The sequence below is a fragment of the Rhipicephalus microplus genome, chromosome 5 (assembly GCF_043290135.1).
Source record: "Rhipicephalus microplus isolate Deutch F79 chromosome 5, USDA_Rmic, whole genome shotgun sequence".
Lineage (NCBI taxonomy): Eukaryota > Metazoa > Arthropoda > Arachnida > Ixodida > Ixodidae > Rhipicephalus > Rhipicephalus microplus.
In genome coordinates, this window is record NC_134704.1 from 164,586,465 (window position 1) to 164,605,495 (window position 19,031).

Below are 19,031 nucleotides of genomic sequence, written 5' to 3' on the forward strand. Positions count from 1 at the left end.
GACACGGTAGCATGTCTGACTCCAGATCAGAAGAATGCGTGTTCGAATCACGTCCGGGTCAAGTTCTCTTTTTTATTTTTTCATCTATCTGTCTATCTACTTATTTGTCTGTCTACATTGACTTGTCTCTTTACCTGTGCTTCATCGACAGGAGGCCGAACAAAACATTCTACCGCGTGTGTGCGAAGAGCTACCCTATAAACGGACTCAGTGGTGCAACGGTACCACGGCTGTCTCCAGATCAGAAGGTTGTGTGTTCGAATCACGTCCGGGTCAAATTCTCTTTTTATTATTTTCATCTATCTGTCTATCTACTTATTTGTCTGTCTACAATGACTTGTCTCTTTACCTGTGCTTCATCGACAGAAGGCCGAGCAAAACATGCTACCGCGTGTGTGCGAACGCCTACACTAAGTGGACTCGGTGGCAATACAGTAGCACGTCTGACTCCAGATCACATGGTTGCGTGTTCGAATCACGTCTGGGTCAAGTTCTCTTTTTTATTATTTTCAACTATCTGCCTATCTACTTATTTGTCTGTCTACAATGACTTGTCTCTTTACCTGTGTTTCTTCGACAGAACGCCGACCAAAACATGCTACCGCGTGTGTGCGAACGGCTACCCTAAGCGGACACGGTGGTGCAACGGTAGCACGTCTGACTCCAGATCAGAAGGTTGCGTGTTCGAATCACGTCTGGGTCAAATTCACTTCTTTATTATTTTCAACTATCTGTCTATCTACTTATTTGTCGGTCAACAATAACTTGTCTCTTTACCTGTGCTTCATCGACAGAAGGCCGAGCAAAACATGCTACCGTGTGTGTGCGAACGACTACCCTGAGCGGACTCAGTGGCGCAACGGTACCACGTCTGACTCCAGATGAGAAGGATGCGTGTTCGAATCATGTCTGGGTCAAAATCTCTTTTTTGTTATTTTTATCTGTCTATCTACCTATTTGTCATTCTACAATGACTTGTCTCTTTACCTGTGCTTCATCGACAGAAGGCCGAGCAAAACATGCTACCGCGTGGGTGCGGACGGTTACCCTAAGTGGACTTGATGGCGACACGGTAGCACGTCTGACTCCAGATCAGAAGGTTGCGTGTTCGAATCACGTCCGGGTCAAATTCTCTTTTTTTAATATTTTCATCTATCTGTCTATCTACTCATTTGTCTGTCTACAATAACACATCTCTTCACCTGTGCTTCATCGATAGAAGGCCGAGCAAAACATGCTACCACGTGTGAACAGCCACCCTAAGTGGACTCGGTGGCGAACTGGTAGCGCGTCCGAATCCAGATCAGAAGGTTGCGTGTTCGAGTCACGTCCGGGTCAAATGCTCTTTTTTCATATTTTCATCTATCTATCTACTTATTTGTCTGTCTACAATGACTTGTCTGTTTATCTGTGCTGCATCGACAGAAGGCCGAGCAAAACATGCTACCCCGTGTGTGCGAACGGCTACACTAAGTGGACTCGGTGGCGACACGGTAGCACGTCTGACTCCAGATCAGAATGTTGCGTGTTCAAATCACGTCCGGGTCAAATTCTATTTTTATATTTTTTTCATCTATCTGTCTATCTACTTATTTGTCTGTCTACAATGACTTGTCTCTTCACCTGTGCTGCATCGACAGAAGGCCGAGCAAAACATGCTACCACGTGTGTGCGAACGGCTACACTAAGTGGACTCGGTGGCGACACGGTAGCACGTCTAACTCCAGATCAGAAGGTCTCGTGTTCGAATCACGTCCGGGTCAAGTTCTCTTTTTTACTATTTTCATCTCTCTTTCTATCTACTTATTTGTCTGTCTACAGTGACTCTTCTCTTTAGCTGTGCTTCATCGACAGAAGGCCAGGCAAAACATGCTACCACGTGTGTGCAACAGCTACCCTAAGCGGACTCGGTGGCGAACTGGTAGTGCGTCCAATTCCAGATCAAAAGGTTGCGTGTTGGAACCGCGTGCGGGTCAAAATTTCTTTTTGTTATTTTCTTCTGTCTAACTACTTCTTTGTCTGTCTACAATGACTTGTCTCTTTACCTGTGCTTCTTCGATAGAAGACCGAGCAAAACATGCTACCACGTGTGTGCGAACGGCTATCCTAAGCGGACTCGGTAGTGAACTGGTAGCGCGTCCGACTCCAGATCAGAAGGTCTCGTGTTCGAATCACGTCCGGGTCAAGTTCTCTTTTTACTATTTTCATCTATCTGTCTATCTACTCATTTGTCTGTCTACAGTGACTCTTCTCATTAGCTGTGCTTCATCGACAGAAGGCCAGGCAAAACATGCTACAACGTGTGTGCAACAGCTACCCTAAGCGGACTCGGTGGCGAACTGGTAGTGCGTCCGACTCCAGATCAGAAGGTTGCGTGTTGGAACCGCGTGCGGGTCAAATTCTCTTTTTTTTGTTATTTTCATCTGTATATCTACTTTTTTGTCTTTCTACAATGTCTTGTCTCTTTACCTGTGCTTCATCGACAGAAGGCCGAGCAATACATGCTACCACGTGTTTGCGAACGGCTGTACTGAGCAAACTCGCTAGCGCAACTTTAGCACGTCTGACTCCAGATCAGAAGGTTGCGTGTTCTAATCACGTCCGGGTCAAATTCTCTTTTTATTATTTTCATCTATCTGTCTATCTACTTATTTGTCTGTCTGCAATGACTTGTCCCTTTACCTGTGCTTCATCGACAGAAGTCCGAGCAAAACATGCTACCGCGTGTGTGCGAACGGCTACCCTAAGCGGACTCGGTGGCGCAACTTTAGCACGTCTGACTCCAGATCAGAAGGTTGCGTGTTCTAATCACGTCCGTGTCAAATTCTCTATTTATTATTTTCATCTATCTGTCTATCTACTTATTTGTCCTTCTACAATGACTTGTTCCTTTACCTGTGCTGCATCGACAGAAGGCCGAGCAAAACATGCTACCACGTGTGTGCGAACGGCTACACTAAGTGGACTCGGTGGCGACACTGTAGCTTGTCTGACTCCAGATCAGAAGTTTGCGTGTTCGAATCACGTCCGTGTTAAGTTCTCTTTTTTATTATTTTCATCTATCTGTCTATCTACTTATTTGTCTTTCTACAATGAATTGTCTCTTTACCTGTGCTTCATCGACAGAAGGCCGAGCAAAGCATGCTACCGCGTGTGTGCGAAGGGCTACCCTATAGGCGGACTCGGTTGCGCAACGGTACCACGTCTGACTCCAGATAAGGAGGTTGCGTGTTCGAATCACGTCTGGGTCAAACTCTCTTTTTTTATTTTTATCTGTCTATCTACTTATTTGTCATTCTACAATGACTTATCTCTTTACCTGTGCTTCATCGACAGAAGGCCGAGAAATACATGCTACCGCGTGTGTGTGAACGGCTACCCTAAGTGGACTTGATGGCGACACGGTAGCACGTCTGACTCCAGATCAGAATGTTGCGTGTTCGAATCACGTCCGGGTCAAATTCTATTTTTATATTTTTTTCATCTATCTTCTTATCTACCTATTTGTCATTCTACATTGACTTGTCTCTTTACCTGTGCCTCATCGACTCAAGGCCCAGCAAAACATGCTACCACGTGTGTGCGAACGGCTAGACAAAGTGGACTCGGGGGCGACACGGTAGCATGTCTGACTCCAGATCAGAAGAATGCGTGTTCGAATCACGTCCGGGTCAAGTTCTCTTTTTTATTTTTTCATCTATCTGTCTATCTACTTATTTGTCTGTCTACATTGACTTGTCTCTTTACCTGTGCTTCATCGACAGGAGGCCGAACAAAACATTCTACCGCGTGTGTGCGAAGAGCTACCCTATAAACGGACTCAGTGGTGCAACGGTACCACGGCTGTCTCCAGATCAGAAGGTTGTGTGTTCGAATCACGTCCGGGTCAAATTCTCTTTTTATTATTTTCATCTATCTGTCTATCTACTTATTTGTCTGTCTACAATGACTTGTCTCTTTACCTGTGCTTCATCGACAGAAGGCCGAGCAAAACATGCTACCGCGTGTGTGCGAACGCCTACACTAAGTGGACTCGGTGGCAATACAGTAGCACGTCTGACTCCAGATCACATGGTTGCGTGTTCGAATCACGTCTGGGTCAAGTTCTCTTTTTTATTATTTTCAACTATCTGCCTATCTACTTATTTGTCTGTCTACAATGACTTGTCTCTTTACCTGTGTTTCTTCGACAGAACGCCGACCAAAACATGCTACCGCGTGTGTGCGAACGGCTACCCTAAGCGGACACGGTGGTGCAACGGTAGCACGTCTGACTCCAGATCAGAAGGTTGCGTGTTCGAATCACGTCTGGGTCAAATTCACTTCTTTATTATTTTCAACTATCTGTCTATCTACTTATTTGTCGGTCAACAATAACTTGTCTCTTTACCTGTGCTTCATCGACAGAAGGCCGAGCAAAACATGCTACCGTGTGTGTGCGAACGACTACCCTGAGCGGACTCAGTGGCGCAACGGTACCACGTCTGACTCCAGATGAGAAGGATGCGTGTTCGAATCATGTCTGGGTCAAAATCTCTTTTTTGTTATTTTTATCTGTCTATCTACCTATTTGTCATTCTACAATGACTTGTCTCTTTACCTGTGCTTCATCGACAGAAGGCCGAGCAAACCTTGCTACCGCGTGTGTGCGGACGGCTACCCTAAGTGGACTTGATGGCGACACGGTAGCACGTCCGACTCCAGATCAGAAGGTTGCGTGTTCGAATCACGTCCGGGTCAAATTCTCTTTTTTTATTAGTTTCATCTATCGGTCAATCTACTCATTTGTCTGTCTACAATAACTCATCTCTTCACCTGTGCTTCATCGATAGAAGGCCGAGCAAAACATGCTACCAAGTGTGTGCGAACAGCCACCCTAAGTGGACTCGGTGGCGAACTGGTAGCGCGTCCGAATCCAGATCAGAAGGTTGCGTGTTCGAGTCACGTCCGGGTCAAATGCTCTTTTTTCATATTTTCATCTGTGTATCTACTTATTTGTCTGTCTACAATGACTTGTCTTTTTATCTGTGCTGCATCGACAGAAGGCCGAGCAAAACATGCTACCCTGTGTGTGCGAACGGCTACAATAAGTGGACTCGGTGGCGACACGGTAGCACGTCTGACTCCAGATCAGAATGTTGCGTGTTCAAATCACGTCCGGGTCAAATTCTATTTTTATTTTTTTCATCTATCTGTCTATCTACTTATTTGTCTGTCTACAATGACTTGTCTCTTCACCTGTGCTGCATCGACAGAAGGCCGAGCAAAACATGCTACCACGTGTGTGCGAAAGGCTACACAAAGTGGACTCGGTGGCGACACGGTAGCACGTCTGACTCCAGATCAGAAGGTCTCGTGTTCGAATCACGTCCTGGTCAAGTTCTCTTTTTTACTATTTTCATCTCTCTTTCTATCTACTCATTTGTCTGTCTACAGTGACTCTTCTCTTTAGCTGTGCTTCATCGACAGAAGGCCAGGCAAAACATGCTACCACGTGTGTGCAACAGCTACCCTAAGCGGACTCGGTGGCGAACTCATAGTGCGTCCGACTCCAGATCAGAAGGTTGCGTGTTGGAACCGCGTGCGGGTCGAATTCTCTTTTTTGTTATTTTCATCTGTCTAACTACTTCTTTGTCTGTCTACAATGACTTGTCTCTTTACCCGTGCTTCTTCGACAGAAGGCCGTGCAAAACATGCTACCACGTGTGTGCGAACGTCTGCCCAAAGCGCACTCGGTGGCGCAACTGTAGCGTGTCGGACTCCCGCTCATAAGGTTGCGTGTTCTAATCACGTCTGGGTCAAATTCTCTTTTTATTATTTTCATCTATCTGTCAGTCTACGTATTTGTCTGTCTACAATGACTTGTCTGTTTACCTGTGCTTCATCGACAAAAGGCCGTGCAAAAGATGCTACCACGTTTGTGCGAACGGCTACCCTAAGCGGACTCGCTAGCGCAACTTTAGCACGTCTGACTGCAGATCAGAAGGTTGCGTGTTCTAATCACGTCCGGGTCAAATTCTCTTTTTATTATTTTCATCTACCTGTCTATCTACTTATTTGTCTGTCTGCAATGACTTGTCCCTTTACCTGTGCTTCATCGACAAAAGGCCGTGCAAAAGATGCTACCACGTTTGTGCGAACGGCTACCCTAAGCGGACTCGCTAGCGCAACTTTAGCACGTCTGACTGCAGATCAGAAGGTTGCGTGTTCAAATCACGTCCGGGTCAAATTCTCTTTTTATTATTTTCATCTATCTGTCTATCTACTTATTTGTCTGTCTGCAATGACTTGTCCCTTTACCTGTGCTTCTTCGACAGAAGGCCGTGCAAAACATGCTACCGCGTGTGTGCGAACGGCTACCCTAAGCGGACTCGGTGGCGCAACCTTAGCACGTCTGACTCCAGATCAGAAGGTTGCGTGTTCTAATCACGTCCGTGTCAAAGTCTTTTTTTGTTATTTTCATCTACCTGTCTATCTACTTAATTGTCCTTCTACAATGAGTTGTTCTTTACCTGTGCTTTGTCGACAGAAGGCCGTGCAAAACCTGCTACCGCATGTGTGCGAACGGGCACCGTAAGTGGACTCGGTGGCGCAACGGTAGTCCGTCTGAGGCAATATCAGAAGGTTGCGTGTTCGAATCACGTCCGGGTCAAATTCTCTTTTTTATCATTTTCATCTGTCAATCTACTTATTTGTATGTCTACGTGACTTGTCTCTTTACCTGTGCTGCATCGACAGAAGGACGAACAAAACATGCTACCACGTGAGTGCGAACAGCTACACTAAGTGGACTCGGTGGCGACACGGCAGCACTCTGACTCCAGATCAGAAGGTTACGGGTTCGAATCACGTCCGGGTCAAGTTCTCTTTTTTACTATTTTCATTATCTGTCTATCTACTTATTTGTCTGTCTACAATGACTCTTCTCTTTAGCTGTGCTTCATCGACAGAAGGCCGAGCGAAACATGCTACCACGTGTGTGCGAACGTCTACCCTAAACGGACGTGGTGGCGACACGGTAGCACGTCTGACTCCAGATCAGAAGGTTGCGAGTTCGAATCACGTTCGAGTCAAATTCTCTTTTTTATTATTTTCATCTATCTGTTTATCTACCTATTTGTCTGTCTACATTGACTTCTCTCTTCACCTGTGCTTCATCGACTCAAGGCCGAGCAAAACATGCTACCGCGTGTGTGCGAACGGCTAGACAAAGTGGACTCGGTGGTGACACGGTAGCATGTCTGACTCCACATCAGAAGGTTGCGTGTTCGAATCACGCCCAGGTCAAGTTCTCTTTTTTATTTTTTTCATCTATCTGTCTATCTACTTATTTGTCTGTCTACATTGACTTGTCTGTTTACCTGTGCTTCATCGACAGGAGGCCGAACAAAACATGCTACCGCGTGTGTGCGAAGAGCTACCCTATTAACGGACTCAGTGGTGCAACGGTACCACGGCTGACTCCAGATCAGAAGGTTGTGTGTTCGAATCACGTCCGGGTCAAATTCTCTTTTTATCATTTGCATCTATCTGTCTATCTACTCTCTTGTCTGTCTACAATGACTTGTCTCTTTACCTGGGATTCATCGACAGAAGGCAGAGAAAAACATGATACCACGTGTGTACGAACGGCTACACTAAGCGGACTCTGTGGCGAACCGGTAGTGCGTCTGACACCAGATCAGAAAGTTGCGTGTTCGAACGACGTCCGGATAAAATTCTCTTTTTTATTATTTTCATCTGTCTATATACCTCTTTGTCTGTCCACAATGGCTTGTCTCTTTACCTGTGTTTCATCGACAGAAGGCCGAGCAAAACATGCTACCACGTGTGTGCGAACGGCTACACTAAGTGGACTCGGTGGCGACACGGTAGCACGTCTAACTCCAGATCAGAAGGTCTCGTGTTCGAATCACGTCCGGGTCAAGTTCTCTTTTTTACTATTTTCATCTCTCTTTCTATCTACTTATTTGTCTGTCTACAGTGACTCTTCTCTTTAGCTGTGCTTCATCGACAGAAGGCCAGGCAAAACATGCTACCACGTGTGTGCAACAGCTACCCTAAGCGGACTCGGTGGCGAACTGGTAGTGCGTCCAACTCCAGATCAAAAGGTTGCGTGTTGGAACCGCGTGCGGGTCAAAATTTCTTTTTGTTATTTTCTTCTGTCTAACTACTTCTTTGTCTGTCTACAATGACTTGTCTCTTTACCTGTGCTTCTTCGATAGAAGACCGAGCAAAACATGCTACCACGTGTGTGCGAACGGCTATCCTAAGCGGACTCGGTAGTGAACTGGTAGCGCGTCCGACTCCAGATCAGAAGGTCTCGTGTTCGAATCACGTCCGGGTCAAGTTCTCTTTTTACTATTTTCATCTATCTGTCTATCTACTCATTTGTCTGTCTACAGTGACTCTTCTCATTAGCTGTGCTTCATCGACAGAAGGCCAGGCAAAACATGCTACAACGTGTGTGCAACAGCTACCCTAAGCGGACTCGGTGGCGAACTGGTAGTGCGTCCGACTCCAGATCAGAAGGTTGCGTGTTGGAACCGCGTGCGGGTCAAATTCTCTTTTTTTTGTTATTTTCATCTGTCTATCTACTTATTTGTCTTTCTACAATGTCTTGTCTCTTTACCTGTGCTTCATCGACAGAAGGCCGAGCAATACATGCTACCACGTGTTTGCGAACGGCTGTACTGAGCAAACTCGCTAGCGCAACTTTAGCACGTCTGACTCCAGATCAGAAGGTTGCGTGTTCTAATCACGTCCGGGTCAAATTCTCTTTTTATTATTTTCATCTATCTGTCTATCTACTTATTTGTCTGTCTGCAATGACTTGTCCCTTTACCTGTGCTTCATCGACAGAAGTCCGAGCAAAACATGCTACCGCGTGTGTGCGAACGGCTACCCTAAGCGGACTCGGTGGCGCAACTTTAGCACGTCTGACTCCAGATCAGAAGGTTGCGTGTTCTAATCACGTCCGTGTCAAATTCTCTATTTATTATTTTCATCTATCTGTCTATCTACTTATTTGTCCTTCTACAATGACTTGTTCCTTTACCTGTGCTGCATCGACAGAAGGCCGAGCAAAACATGCTACCACGTGTGTGCGAACGGCTACACTAAGTGGACTCGGTGGCGACACTGTAGCTTGTCTGACTCCAGATCAGAAGTTTGCGTGTTCGAATCACGTCCGTGTTAAGTTCTCTTTTTTATTATTTTCATCTATCTGTCTATCTACTTATTTGTCTTTCTACAATGAATTGTCTCTTTACCTGTGCTTCATCGACAGAAGGCCGAGCAAAGCATGCTACCGCGTGTGTGCGAAGGGCTACCCTATAGGCGGACTCGGTTGCGCAACGGTACCACGTCTGACTCCAGATAAGGAGGTTGCGTGTTCGAATCACGTCTGGGTCAAACTCTCTTTTTTATTTTTATCTGTCTATCTACTTATTTGTCATTCTACAATGACTTATCTCTTTACCTGTGCTTCATCGACAGAAGGCCGAGAAATACATGCTACCGCGTGTGTGTGAACGGCTACCCTAAGTGGACTTGATGGCGACACGGTAGCACGTCTGACTCCAGATCAGAATGTTGCGTGTTCGAATCACGTCCGGGTCAAATTCTATTTTTATATTTTTTTCATCTATCTTCTTATCTACCTATTTGTCATTCTACATTGACTTGTCTCTTTACCTGTGCCTCATCGACTCAAGGCCCAGCAAAACATGCTACCACGTGTGTGCGAACGGCTAGACAAAGTGGACTCGGGGGCGACACGGTAGCATGTCTGACTCCAGATCAGAAGAATGCGTGTTCGAATCACGTCCGGGTCAAGTTCTCTTTTTTATTTTTTCATCTATCTGTCTATCTACTTATTTGTCTGTCTACATTGACTTGTCTCTTTACCTGTGCTTCATCGACAGGAGGCCGAACAAAACATTCTACCGCGTGTGTGCGAAGAGCTACCCTATAAACGGACTCAGTGGTGCAACGGTACCACGGCTGTCTCCAGATCAGAAGGTTGTGTGTTCGAATCACGTCCGGGTCAAATTCTCTTTTTATTATTTTCATCTATCTGTCTATCTACTTATTTGTCTGTCTACAATGACTTGTCTCTTTACCTGTGCTTCATCGACAGAAGGCCGAGCAAAACATGCTACCGCGTGTGTGCGAACGCCTACACTAAGTGGACTCGGTGGCAATACAGTAGCACGTCTGACTCCAGATCACATGGTTGCGTGTTCGAATCACGTCTGGGTCAAGTTCTCTTTTTTATTATTTTCAACTATCTGCCTATCTACTTATTTGTCTGTCTACAATGACTTGTCTCTTTACCTGTGTTTCTTCGACAGAACGCCGACCAAAACATGCTACCGCGTGTGTGCGAACGGCTACCCTAAGCGGACACGGTGGTGCAACGGTAGCACGTCTGACTCCAGATCAGAAGGTTGCGTGTTCGAATCACGTCTGGGTCAAATTCACTTCTTTATTATTTTCAACTATCTGTCTATCTACTTATTTGTCGGTCAACAATAACTTGTCTCTTTACCTGTGCTTCATCGACAGAAGGCCGAGCAAAACATGCTACCGTGTGTGTGCGAACGACTACCCTGAGCGGACTCAGTGGCGCAACGGTACCACGTCTGACTCCAGATGAGAAGGATGCGTGTTCGAATCATGTCTGGGTCAAAATCTCTTTTTTGTTATTTTTATCTGTCTATCTACCTATTTGTCATTCTACAATGACTTGTCTCTTTACCTGTGCTTCATCGACAGAAGGCCGAGCAAACCTTGCTACCGCGTGTGTGCGGACGGCTACCCTAAGTGGACTTGATGGCGACACGGTAGCACGTCCGACTCCAGATCAGAAGGTTGCGTGTTCGAATCACGTCCGGGTCAAATTCTCTTTTTTTATTAGTTTCATCTATCGGTCAATCTACTCATTTGTCTGTCTACAATAACTCATCTCTTCACCTGTGCTTCATCGATAGAAGGCCGAGCAAAACATGCTACCAAGTGTGTGCGAACAGCCACCCTAAGTGGACTCGGTGGCGAACTGGTAGCGCGTCCGAATCCAGATCAGAAGGTTGCGTGTTCGAGTCACGTCCGGGTCAAATGCTCTTTATTCATATTTTCATCTGTGTATCTACTTATTTGTCTGTCTACAATGACTTGTCTTTTTATCTGTGCTGCATCGACAGAAGGCCGAGCAAAACATGCTACCCTGTGTGTGCGAACGGCTACAATAAGTGGACTCGGTGGCGACACGGTAGCACGTCTGACTCCAGATCAGAATGTTGCGTGTTCAAATCACGTCCGGGTCAAATTCTATTTTTATTTTTTTCATCTATCTGTCTATCTACTTATTTGTCTGTCTACAATGACTTGTCTCTTCACCTGTGCTGCATCGACAGAAGGCCGAGCAAAACATGCTACCACGTGTGTGCGAAAGGCTACACAAAGTGGACTCGGCGGCGACACGGTAGCACGTCTGACTCCAGATCAGAAGGTCTCGTGTTCGAATCACGTCCTGGTCAAGTTCTCTTTTTTACTATTTTCATCTCTCTTTCTATCTACTCATTTGTCTGTCTACAGTGACTCTTCTCTTTAGCTGTGCTTCATCGACAGAAGGCCAGGCAAAACATGCTACCACGTGTGTGCAACAGCTACCCTAAGCGGACTCGGTGGCGAACTCATAGTGCGTCCGACTCCAGATCAGAAGGTTGCGTGTTGGAACCGCGTGCGGGTCGAATTCTCTTTTTTGTTATTTTCATCTGTCTAACTACTTCTTTGTCTGTCTACAATGACTTGTCTCTTTACCCGTGCTTCTTCGACAGAAGGCCGTGCAAAACATGCTACCACGTGTGTGCGAACGTCTGCCCAAAGCGCACTCGGTGGCGCAACTGTAGCGTGTCGGACTCCCGCTCATAAGGTTGCGTGTTCTAATCACGTCTGGGTCAAATTCTCTTTTTATTATTTTCATCTATCTGTCAGTCTACGTATTTGTCTGTCTACAATGACTTGTCTGTTTACCTGTGCTTCATCGACAAAAGGCCGTGCAAAAGATGCTACCACGTTTGTGCGAACGGCTACCCTAAGCGGACTCGCTAGCGCAACTTTAGCACGTCTGACTGCAGATCAGAAGGTTGCGTGTTCTAACCACGTCCGGGTCAAATTCTCTTTTTATTATTTTCATCTACCTGTCTATCTACTTATTTGTCTGTCTGCAATGACTTGTCCCTTTACCTGTGCTTCATCGACAAAAGGCCGTGCAAAAGATGCTACCGCGTTTGTGCGAACGGCTACCCTAAGCGGACTCGCTAGCGCAACTTTAGCACGTCTGACTGCAGATCAGAAGGTTGCGTGTTCAAATCACGTCCGGGTCAAATTCTCTTTTTATTATTTTCATCTATCTGTCTATCTACTTATTTGTCTGTCTGCAATGACTTGTCCCTTTACCTGTGCTTCTTCGACAGAAGGCCGTGCAAAACATGCTACCGCGTGTGTGCGAACGGCTACCCTAAGCGGACTCGGTGGCGCAACCTTAGCACGTCTGACTCCAGATCAGAAGGTTGCGTGTTCTAATCACGTCCGTGTCAAAGTCTTTTTTTGTTATTTTCATCTACCTGTCTATCTACTTAATTGTCCTTCTACAATGAGTTGTTCTTTACCTGTGCTTTGTCGACAGAAGGCCGTGCAAAACCTGCTACCGCATGTGTGCGAACGGGCACCGTAAGTGGACTCGGTGGCGCAACGGTAGTCCGTCTGAGGCAATATCAGAAGGTTGCGTGTTCGAATCACGTCCGGGTCAAATTCTCTTTTTTATCATTTTCATCTGTCAATCTACTTATTTGTATGTCTACGTGACTTGTCTCTTTACCTGTGCTGCATCGACAGAAGGACGAACAAAACATGCTACCACGTGAGTGCGAACAGCTACACTAAGTGGACTCGGTGGCGACACGGCAGCACTCTGACTCCAGATCAGAAGGTTGCGTGTTCGAATCACGCCCAGGTCAAGTTCTCTTTTTTATTTTTTTCATCTATCTGTCTATCTACTTATTTGTCTGTCTACATTGACTTGTCTGTTTACCTGTGCTTCATCGACAGGAGGCCGAACAAAACATGCTACCGCGTGTGTGCGAAGAGCTACCCTATTAACGGACTCAGTGGTGCAACGGTACCACGGCTGACTCCAGATCAGAAGGTTGTGTGTTCGAATCACGTCCGGGTCAAATTCTCTTTTTATCATTTGCATCTATCTGTCTATCTACTCTCTTGTCTGTCTACAATGACTTGTCTCTTTACCTGGGATTCATCGACAGAAGGCAGAGAAAAACATGATACCACGTGTGTACGAACGGCTACACTAAGCGGACTCTGTGGCGAACCGGTAGTGCGTCTGACACCAGATCAGAAAGTTGCGTGTTCGAACGACGTCCGGATAAAATTCTCTTTTTTATTATTTTCATCTGTCTATATACCTCTTTGTCTGTCCACAATGGCTTGTCTCTTTACCTGTGTTTCATCGACAGAAGGCCGAGCAAAACATGCTACCGCGTGTGTGCGAACGGCTACCCTAAGCGGACTCGGTGGCGCAACTTTAGCACGTCTGACTCCAGATCAGAAGGTTGCGTGTTCTAATCACGTCCGGGTCAAATTTTCTTTTTATTATTTTATCTATCTGTCTATCTACTTATTTGTCTGTCTATAATGATTTGTCTCTTTACCTTTGCTTTATCGATAGAAGGCCAACCAAAACATTTTACCACGTGTGTGCGAACGGCAACCCTAAGCGGACTCAGTGGGGAACCGGTAGCGCGTCTGACACCAGATCAGAAAGTTGCGTGTTCGAATGACGTGTGGGTAAAATTCTCTTTTTTATTAATTTCATCTGTCTATCTACTTATTTGTCTGTCTACAATGACTGGTCTCTTTACCTGTGCTTCATCGACAGAAGGCCGAGCAAAACATGCTACCGTGTGTGTGCGAACGGCTACCCTGAGCGGACTCAGTGGCGCAACGGTACCACATCTGACTCCAGATGAGAAGGATGCGTGTTCGAATCATGTCTGGGTCAAAATCTCTTTTTTGTTATTTTTATCTGTCTATCTACCTATTTGTCATTCTACAATGACTTGTCTCTTTACCTGTGCTTCATCGACAGAAGGCCGAGCAAACCTTTCTACCGCGTGTGTGCGGACGGCTACCCTAAGTGGACTTGATGGCGACATGGTAGCACGTCTGACTCCAGATAAGAAGGTTGCGTGTTCGAATCACGGCCGGGTCAAATTCTCTTTTTTTATTAATTTCATCTATCTGTCAATCTACTCATTTGTCTGTCTACAATAACTCATCTCTTCACCTGTGCTTCATCGATAGAAGGCCGAGCAAAACATGCTACCAAGTGTGTGCGAACAGCCACCCTAAGTGGACTCGGTGGCGAACTGGTAGCGCGTCCGAATCCAGATCAGAAGGTTGCGTGTTCGAGTCACGTCCGGGTCAAATGCTCTTTTTTCATATTTTCATCTGTCTATCTACTTATTTGTCTGTCTACAATGACTTGTCTCTTTATCTGAGCTGCATCGACAGAAGGCCACGCAAAACATGCTACCCTGTGTGTCCGAACGGCTACAATAAGTGGACTCGGTGGCGACACGGTAGCACGTCTGACTCCAGATCAGAATGTTGCGTGTTCAAATCACGTCCGGGTCAAATTCTATTTTTATTTTTTTCATCTATCTGTCTATCTACTTATTTGTCTGTCTACAATGACTTGTCTCTTCACCTGTGCTGCATCGACAGAAGGCCGAGCAAAACATGCTACCACGTGTGTGCGAAAGGCTACACTAAGTGGACTCGGGGGCGACACGGTAGCACGTCTGACTCCAGATCAGAAGGTCTCGTGTTCGAATCACGTCCGGGTCAAGTTCTCTTTTTTGCTATTTTCATCTCTCTTTCTATCTACTCATTGTCTGTCTACAGTGACTCTTCTCTTTAGCTGTGCTTCATCGACAGAAGGCCAGGCAAAACATGCTACCACGTGTGTGCAACAGCTACCCTAAGCGGACTCGGTGGCGAACTGGTAGTGCGTCCAACTCCAGATCAGAAGGTTACGTGTTGGAACCGCGTGCGGGTCAAATTCTCTTTTTTGTTATTTTCTTCTGTCTAACTACTTCTTTGTCTGTCTACAATGACTTGTCTCTTTACCTGTGCTTCTTCGATAGAAGACCGAGCAAAACATGCTACCACGTGTGTGCGAACGGCTATCCTAAGCGGACTCGGTAGTGAACTGGTAGCGCGTCCGACTCCAGATCAGAAAGTCTCGTGTTCGAATCACGTCCGGGTCAAGTTCTCTTTTTACTATTTTCATCTATCTGTCTATCTACTTATTTGTCTGTCTACAGTGACTCTTCTCAGTAGCTGTGCTTCATCGACAGAAGGCCAGGCAAAACATGCTACCACGTGTGTGCAACAGCTACCCTAAGCGGACTCGGTGGCGAACTGGTAGTGCGTCCGACTCCAGATCAGAAGGTTGCGTGTTGGAACCGCGTGCGGGTCAAATTCTCTTTTTTGTTATTTTCATCTGTCTAACTACTTCTTTGTCTGTCTACAATGACTTGTCTCTTTACCCGTGCTTCTTCGACAGAAGGCCGTGCAAAACATGCTACCACGTGTGTGCGAACGTCTGCCCAAAGCGCACTCGGTGGCGCAACTGTAGCGTGTCGGACTCCCGCTCATAAGGTTGCGTGTTCTAATCACGTCTGGGTCAAACTCTCTTTTTATTATTTTCATCTATCTGTCAGTCTACGTATTTGTCTGTCTACAATGACTTGTTCCTTTACCTGTGCTTCGTCGACAGAAGGCCGTGCAAAACATGCTACCGCGTGTGTGCGAACGGCTACCCTAAGCGGACTCGGTGGCGCAACCTTAGCACGTCTGACTCCAGATCAGAAGGTTGCGTGTTCTAATCACGTCCGTGTCAAAGTCTTTTTTTGTTATTGTCATCTACCTGTCTATCTAGTTAATTGTCTTTCTACAATGAGTTGTTCTTTACCTGTGCTTTGTCGACAGAAGGCCGTGCAAAACCTGCTACCGCATGTGTGCGAACGGGCACCCTAAGTGGACTCAGTGGCGCAACGGTAGTCCGTCTGACGCAATATCAGAAGGTTGCGTGTTCGAATCACGTCCGGGTCAAATTCTCTTTTTTATCATTTTCATCTATCAATCTACTTATTTGTCTGTCTACGTGACTTGTCTCTTTACCTGTGCTGCATCGACAGAAGGACGAACAAAACATGCTACCACGTGAGTGCGAACGGCTACACTAAGTGGACTCGGTGGCGACACGGCAGCACTCTGACTCCAGAACAGAAGGTTACGGGTTCGAATCACGTCCGGGTCAAGTTCTCTTTTTTACTATTTTCATTATCTGTCTTTCTACTTATTTTGCTGTCTACAATGACTCTTCTCTTTAGCTGTGCTTCATCGACAGAAGGCCGAGCGAAACATGCTACCACGTGTGTGCGAACGTCTACCCTAAACGGACGTGGTGGCGACACGGTAGCACGTCTGACTCCAGATCAGAAGGTTGCGAGTTCGAATCACGTTCGAGTCAAATTCTCTTTTTTATTATTTTCATCTATCTGTTTATCTACCTATTTGTCTGTCTACATTGACTTGTCTATTTACCTGTGCTTCATCGACTCAAGGCCGAGCAAAACATGCTACCGCGTGTGTGCGAACGGCTAGACAATGTGGACTCGGTGGCGACACGGTAGCATGTCTGACTCCAGATCAGAAGGTTGCGTGTTCGAATCACGCCCAGGTCAAGTTCTCTTTTTTATTTTTTTCATCTATCTGTCTATCTACTTATTTGTCTGTCTACATTGACTTGTCTGTTTACCTGTGCTTCATCGACAGGAGGCCGAACAAAACATGCTACCGCGTGTGTGCGAAGAGCTACCCTATAAACGGACTCAGTGGTGCAACGGTACCACGGCTGACTCCAGATCAGAAGGTTGTGTGTTCGAATCACGTCCGGGTCAAATTCTCTTTTTATTATTTGCATCTATCTGTCTACCTACTCTCTTGTCTGTCTACAATGACTTGTCTCTTTACCTGGGATTCATCGACAGAAGGCAGAGAAAAACATGATACCACGTGTGTACGAACGGCTACACTAAGCGGACTCTGTGGCGAACCGGTAGTGCGTCTGACACCAGATCAGAAAGTTGCGTGTTCGAACGACGTCCGGATAAAATTCTCTTTTTTATTATTTTCATCTGTCTATATACCTATTTGTCTGTCCACAATGGCTTGTCTTTTTACCTGTGTTTCATCGACAGAAGGCCGAGCAAAACATGCTACCGCGTGTGTGCGAACGGCTACCCTAAGCGGACTCGGTGGCGACCCGGTACCACGTCTGACTCCCGATCAGAAGTTTGCGTGTTCGAATGACGTCCGGCTCAAGTTCTCTTTTCTATTATTTTCATCTATCTGTCTATCTGTCTATCTACGCAACCTTCTGATCTGGATTCGGACGCGCTACCAGTTCGCCACCGAGTCCACTTAGGGTGGCTGTTCGCACACACTTGGTAGCATGTTTTGCTCGGCCTTCTATCGATGAAGCACAGGTGAAGAGATGAGTTATTGTAGACAGACAAATGAGTAGATTGACAGATAGATGAAAATAATAAAAAAAGAGAATTTGACCCGGCCGTGATTCGAACACGCAACCTTCTGATCTGGAGTCAGACGTGCTACCATGTCGCCATCAAGTCCACTTAGGGTAGCCGTCCGCACACACGCGGTAGCAAGGTTTGCTCGGCCTTCTGTCGATGAAGCACAGGTAAAGAGACAAGTCATTGTAGAATGACAAATAGGTAGATAGACAGATAAAAATAACAAAAAGGAGATTTTGACCCAGACATGATTCGAACACGCATCCTTCTCATCTGGAGTCAGATGTGGTACCGTTGCGCCACTGAGTCCGCTCAGGGTAGCCGTTCGCACACACACGGTAGCATGTTTTGCTCGGCCTTCTGTCGATGAAGCACAGGTAAAGAGACAAGTCATTGTAGACAGACAAATAAGTAGATAGACAGATGAAATTAATAAAAAAGAGAATTTGACCCACACGTCATTCGAACACGCAACTTTCTGATCTGGTGTCAGACGCGCTACCGGTTCTCCACTGCGTCCGCTTAGGGTTGCCGTTCGCACACACGTGGTAAAATGTTTTGGTCGGCCTTCTATCGATAAAGCAAAGGTTAAGAGACAAATCATTATAGACAGACAAATAAGTAGATAGACAGATAGATAAAATATAAAAAAGAAAATTTGATCCGGACGTGATTAGAACACGCAACCTTCTGATCTGGAGTCAGACGTGCTAAAGTTGCGCCACCGAGTCCGCTTAGGGTAGCCGTTCGCACACACGCGGTAGCATGTTTTGCTCGGCCTTCTGTCGATGAAACACAGGTAAAAAGACAAGCCATTGTGGACAGACAAATAGGTATATAGACAAATGAAAATAATAAAAAAGAGAATTTTATCCGGACGTCGTTCGAACACGCAACTTTCTGATCTGGTGTCAGACGCACTACCGGTTCGCCACAGAGTCCGCTTAGTGTAGCCGTTCGTACACACGTGGTATTATGTTTTTCTCTGCCTTCTGTCGATGAATCCCAGGTAAAGAGACAAGTCATTGTAGACAGACAAGAGAGTAGATAGACAGATAGATGCAAATAATAAAAAGAGAATTTCACCCGGACGTGATTCGAACACACAACCTTCTGATCTGGAGTCAGCCGTGGTACCGTTGCACCACTGAGTCCGTTTATAGGGTAGCTCTTCGCACACACGCGGTAGCATGTTTTGTTCGGCCTCCTGTCGATGAAGCACAGGTAAACAGACAAGTCAATGTAGACAGACAAATAAGTAGATAGACAGATAGATGAAAAAAATAAAAAAGAGAACTTGACCTGGGCGTGATTCGAACACGCAACCTTCTGATCTGGAGTCAG

At 46.0% G+C, this 19,031-nt stretch overlaps 3 non-coding genes across 3 annotated transcripts; all 3 read left to right on the forward strand.

The window, feature by feature from the left end:
* Nucleotides 1-631: 631 nt before the first annotated feature.
* TRNAW-CCA (transfer RNA tryptophan (anticodon CCA)) lies at nucleotides 632-703 on the forward strand. The gene has a single exon. It is a non-coding gene; the product is annotated as a tRNA-Trp (tRNA).
* Nucleotides 704-4,244: 3,541 nt separating this feature from the next.
* On the forward strand, nucleotides 4,245-4,316 carry TRNAW-CCA (transfer RNA tryptophan (anticodon CCA)). The gene has a single exon. It is a non-coding gene; the product is annotated as a tRNA-Trp (tRNA).
* Nucleotides 4,317-10,406: 6,090 nt separating this feature from the next.
* Nucleotides 10,407-10,478, forward strand: TRNAW-CCA (transfer RNA tryptophan (anticodon CCA)). Its single transcript has one exon. It is a non-coding gene; the product is annotated as a tRNA-Trp (tRNA).
* The last annotated feature ends 8,553 nt before the right edge of the window (nucleotides 10,479-19,031 follow it).